Raw genomic sequence first — 6,211 nt, forward strand, 5'->3', positions numbered from 1 at the left:
CCTATAAAAATGAAATTTTGCCAAAATTTCCTTAAAAATTTAATTTTGACAAAATTTCCTATAAAAATGAAATTTTGACAAAATTTCCTATAAAAATGAAATTTTGACAAAATTTCCTATAAAAATTAAATTTTGACAAAATTTGCTATAAAAATTAAATTTTGACAAAATTTTCTAGTAAATAAAATTTTGGCAAAATATCATTTTATAGCAAATTTTGTCAAAATTTTATTTACTAGAAAATTTTGTCAAAATTTAATTTTTATAGCAAATTTTGTCAAAATTTAATTTTTATAGGAAATTTTGTCAAAATTTCATTTTTATAGGAAATTTTGTCAAAATTTAATTTTTATAGGAAATTTTGTCAAAATTAAATTTTTAAGGAAATTTTGGCAAAATTTCATTTTTATAGGAAATTTTGTCAAAATTTCATTTTTATAGGAAATTTGGTCAAAATTTCATTTTTATAGGAAATTTTGTCAAAATTTCATTTTATAGGAAAATTTGTCAAAATTTCATTTTATAGGAAATTTCGTCAAAATTTCATTTTATAGGAAATTTTGTCAAAATTGAATTTTTATAGGAAATTTTGTCAAAATATCATTTTTAAAGGAAATTTTGTCAAAATTTAATTTGGACCAATTAATTTATGTCAAAATTTAATTTTTATAGGAAATTTTGTCAAATTGAATTTTTATAGGAAATTTTGTCAAAATATCATTTTTATAGGAAATTTTGTCAAAATTTAATTTGGACTAATTAAATTATGTCAAAATTTAATTTTTATAGAAAATTTTGTCAAAATTTAATTTTTATAGGAAATTTTGTCAAAATTTAATTTGTATAGGAAGATTTTTTTTCAAAATTTCATTTTTATAGGAAATTTTTTCAAATTTTCATTTTTATAGGAAATTTTGTCAAAATTTAATTTATATAGAAAATTTTGTCAAAACATCATTTTTATAGCAAATTTTGTCAAAATTAAATTTTTATAGGAAATTTTGTCAAAACTTCATTTTTATAGGAAATTATGTCAAAATTTCATTTTAATAGGAAATTTTGTCAAAATTTTATTTTTATAGGAAATATTTTTAAGGAAATTTTGTCAAAATTTCATTTTTATAGAAAATTTTGTCAAAATTTCATTTTTATAGTAAATTTTGTCAAAATTTCATTTTTATAGGAAATTTTGTCAAAATTTCATTTTTATAGGAAATATTGTCAATATTTCATTTTTATAGGAAATTTTGTCAAAATTTCATTTTTATAGGAAATTTTGTCACAATTTTATTTTTATAGGAAATTTTGTCAAAATTTCATTTTTATAGGAAATTTTGTCAAAACTTAATTTTTATAGGAAATTTTGTCAAAATTTCATTTTATAGGAAATTTTGTCAAAATTTAATTTTTATAGAAAATTTTGTCAATATTTAATTGTTATAGTAAAAATTTTTAAAATTATAGGAAATTTTTGTCAAATTTTCATTTCTTTAATTTTTTTTTCAAAAAGCGGCCTTAGCTCAATGTTTTCTTTTGGCACCAGTATTCCACAAAAAGTATTTAAACACATTACATTAGATCCAGGCTAAGTGAAATGTGCCATAAACCAATAAATTTTCTAAGTAAATTCCACAGAGTGTTCGCGCACAGTTAAATGATAACCCCCACTCGTAAAGTCAACAGAAATTATATGCCATTTAAAAGAAAATCCACCATCCGGTCCCACACATTGCTACTGAGAATGGCAGTGGCAACAGACAGAAGTACCACATCATTCAACCAACCAACCACCCACCCACCCACCCACTCAACCCTCATCTATTTATTATTTCAAAGACATTTCCTTTGGACTATTTAGCCTCTTACGAATTCTTTCTTCTTTTATGGCCGAGTGGGCGCTGCTGTGTCTCATTTCCTCTGTGACTGTCTAAAGGCGATGGGAAAAAGCCAAAAGTGCCACAAATCATAACGTCATTGCAATTTTCAATAAAATATCTTTGATATGGTTTTTTTCAGCTGCCGCCGATTTTTTTTTTTTGAAAAAAAGTTTTATAGCCACACCAACGCCATCGAAATGGCACTGTTCTTGGGTTTTTTGTGTTGTTCTTGGTAGGGGGGGTTGTTTTTTGCTAAGCGTTCTTGGCCATTTCATATTTAATTTATTCTTTGTTTTTCCTATAAAATATTTTCTTGTTTGATTTAGATTTAAAAGCTATAAAACAAAAATTACAATGTTTGGCCTTTGAGAGAAATGAAATCGATGAATGTTGGTATATTAGGGTAGTTCCTGGTTTCTGCGCCAGCTAAGCTGTTACACACTATCAAACTCTCAAAGCTCTTAGAGCATGGCATCGGATTCTCTTAAAATTTGAAACGTTATATGACCTTATTCTCGGAAATTTATGCCGTTTTTATCCGAATAAAATGTCTTGGTTTATGTCCTTGAAGCTGTTAGTCATAAGTCAGCCTATCCTGTCTGAAATGTGAAACAACACCAACAACTATTCCCACAGCTGGCTTCATACCAAAATAAAAAAAAGTTATGAAAAACTAAAACAATTTCAATATCTGGTAGCAATTTAAAATTGACGACCGACAACATAAAAAAAATGCCATAAAAGTAAGTAGACCTCCGCACACACCACCCCCCACCCGGCAAACCAAGTCAGCTCTAAGCAACAAAAACAACAACACTAAACTCTGGAAATACACCACATACGGCCGCTGAGTGAGCAGCGCCAATAAACCACAATCATCAACATCAGCGCCGTTGTCGCAGACGTCGTTAATCAATCTCATAACAAAACAAGAAACCACTTGACCACTTATCACAAAATATACACAACAACAATAAAAATAATAAAAGCAACACCAACAACAACAACAACGACTATAAAATTTACAAACAAAAAAACCACGGACCAACGTCTGCTTACAAAAATAAGACCAACGCTGGCACACAATCACCAACACCCAATGTACGTCCGTCCGTCTGTCCTTCCGCACCAAAGCATTGCAGCACTCCAAGCGAAGTGCCCACCAACAACCGTCATCCACTTGAGGTAGGAAAACACTTCACTCTCACATGGTTAATTGTTGGGTCTATCAAACGCCGTCATCCCCAGCCCAACGTTTCAAGCAAATCCACCCAGCGACCGTACAACCGACCCCTTTGATATCGCGCACACACCATGAATGCTTCAATTTGGGCGTTTGGGCTTTACCGGCGGTGAGTGCACAATTTTATTTTTAGTCAAACCCCCCCCAACCACACAAACAATAGCCGCCGCCGTCGTCGTCGAGATAGCACAGTCCAACTATGCCGTCAATTGCCACCCTGCGCTTAATCACTCACATTTCATTTGCCCGGAATTGCCTCAGAAATGACCGATATGATAAATACCCCAATAGCGGCACGCATAATCACCAGATATGAGTAACTAAGCCATCGTCTATATCATCAACCGATAGTGCACAATGGACAGGGCTGGTTTTTTTTTGTTTTTTGGCCCAAGTGTTTAATCACATGGACGGACAAAGGGACAGACAAACGACCAAACAAACCATCGAGCCAACGGACAGAGCAGACAGACAGACGTTGGAATTTTATTGTCCCCAACATGCAGGTAAAGACTATTTAGTCCATTTTGATTGTGTCCGTTTGGTGATCAATAACAAGGGGTGTAGTCATATGCATTTGCCGCCGCACAGTGGTTAACAAGTGATTAACTTTTATCAAAAGGAAAGAGTTGTAGGGGAAAATATTGTCAAAAATTTTATACTCTTGGACAGAATATTTTCTAAAAATTGGATTTTGGCAAAGATTAGACCTCAAATTAAGATCTTCAAGAAAGTATCACTAAAAAAATTTTGGGAACCTTTGGAGTATGAGTCGACCCCGCACGAAGTGCTACCGAGGTCGAGACGTCTTTCGGACATTCAGGTATCTGAATATTTAGCAACGTGATGAAAGTATCGATAATCTCCGCTGTACATTGCAATGAAGTCCACCCTAACATCATCCGTTAGATGAATAAACTGCTATCCGTCAGTATTATCAACGCGGATTGGGGAGATAGTATAGCCAGAAGGCGGTTGGCAAGGAAAGCGCCTCAAGGTGGCGCCTCGTAATAAACGAAAGACTAATCTCCGCTGTGGATTGCAATGAAGTCCACCCAAACATCATCCTTTAGACGAATAAACAGCTATCCGGCAGTATTATCAACGCGGATTGGGGAGATAGTATAGCCAGAAGGCGGGTGGCAAGAAAAGCGCCTCAAGGTGGCGCCTCGTAATAAACGAAAGACTAATCTCCGCTGTGGATTGCAATGAAGTCCACCCTAACATCATCCGTTAGACGAATAGGCTGCTATCCGGTAGTATTATCAACGCGGATTGGGGAGATAGTATAGCCAGAAGGCGGGTGGCAAGAAAAGCGCCTCAAGGTGGCGCCTCGTAATAAACGAAAGACTAATCTCCGCTGTGGATTGCAATGAAGTCCACCCTAACATCATCCGTTAGACGAATAGGCTGCTATCCGGCAGTATTATCAACGCGGATTGGGGAGATAGTATAGCCAGAAGGCGGGTGGCAAAGAAAGCGCCTCAAGGTGGCGCCTCGTAATAAACGAAAGATTTTTAGATCTCTACAGCATTCCCCATGATTTTTTGGTTATGGTTAGAGTGACAGTATATTATCTAAATGAACTCACTTAGACTATTTTAGTTCATTGTGATACCACAGTAGCAACATACCACATCTCTGGTGGGAATCGAACCCAATGAAACCGCACTGGTAATCTCAGCACGCTGCTAACTCGGCTAAAGAGTCAACTATTCCATTCCCCATGTTACCTGCCCTAAAATTTACATATCGGATGGTGTTGTTGAAATGGCCGTTCTTTATGTTCCTTGATAGAGTTGTTTTTGTTGTTGTTGTAGACACGTTTTAATGTGGAGGTGGCGATCCTCGTCAAGCTTCGGTAGGTGAGCAAGCTTGTTCCAGTTCAAAGGACCGATCGCCGCGGGAACAGGGTGGCCATTGATTATTTAAAGGCGCCATTAACCCGTCTTGTCATATCGAACATCATGGGCTCTCAGTATTTGTGCAAGAGCCGGTGCCGCCTGACCTCGCGCTGAGACTTTCTGCTCGGTACCGCTGATTGTCCGCGACTACCGCTACAGCTACACCGTATGGAGCATTTCACTATCCGTAACCTGTGGACGCGCCCGGTAGCTCGCAGCGAAGCCTCTCGTGAGAGCAATGAACACCAAACTGATGGGACACAATGTTCTGGCCTGTGTGGTGCTCACAGGTATGCCGCGGCGAAAGAGTTGTTGGTCCCAAATATGGGTGTCAGTTTTGCATTGTACTTCGCAACACCTTTGTTTAATCATTTATTGTTCTCAGGCTATATGTCTACTGAACTAGGTTTTTTGAAATGATGTGGCCTTCCAAATACTTGAATCTCAATTTGGATATCACATTCGTATTTGGCCAAATAATACCTTTCATTTCAATCTCATATTATTCAGATCGGTCCATGTGCCCGCTTGGAGAGGAGTTCCCCTCTTAACTTACCTTTAATTTTGATAACAGACTGATTGGGTTGGGTTACTATCATGGTAAAGAGGACAATTTGCTTTATCGGCATATCGATCATAGAGATTTTAGTTTTTGAAAATTGGTGAGGACTTCATTGGGGAAGGCCTCCTTAGGGAGAGTCCGTACTTCCCGTGATACATGGAAAAATTAAGTACCTTATTTTTGAAACATTTTGTAGGTTAGATTGGGTTATATTTAAGTGTCAGTCTGCCATCAGACTCACTTAGACGTTTTCGTGCATTGTGATACCAAAGGAACAGAAGAAGGAAGATGCCTTCTAGTTCCTACCGTTGAACCATCCAGATCGCTTTTAAAAGCCCAGTAACTTGGGAATGTTCAAATCCGCTAAATCTGACAGGTTCTCAATGAGATGAGAACCTAAAGTGGAACTCCTTCTGACTGCTAGTGCGGGACACACACATAGAAGGTGTTCTACAGTCTCTCTTTCTTCTTTGATGTCCTCAGAGCTTCGGCAAAAGTCGTTGCTGGCAACTTTCAGTCTGTCAACATGTTTTCCGATTAGACAGTGACCTATCAAGACGGACACTATGACTGAGACGTCTGTTTTAGCCAATGACAGCAAAGTAGTAGACCTCTTCTAGAGTCT

The sequence above is a fragment of the Stomoxys calcitrans genome, chromosome 2, assembly GCF_963082655.1.
Source record: "Stomoxys calcitrans chromosome 2, idStoCalc2.1, whole genome shotgun sequence".
In the NCBI taxonomy this organism is placed as follows: Eukaryota; Metazoa; Arthropoda; class Insecta; order Diptera; family Muscidae; genus Stomoxys; species Stomoxys calcitrans.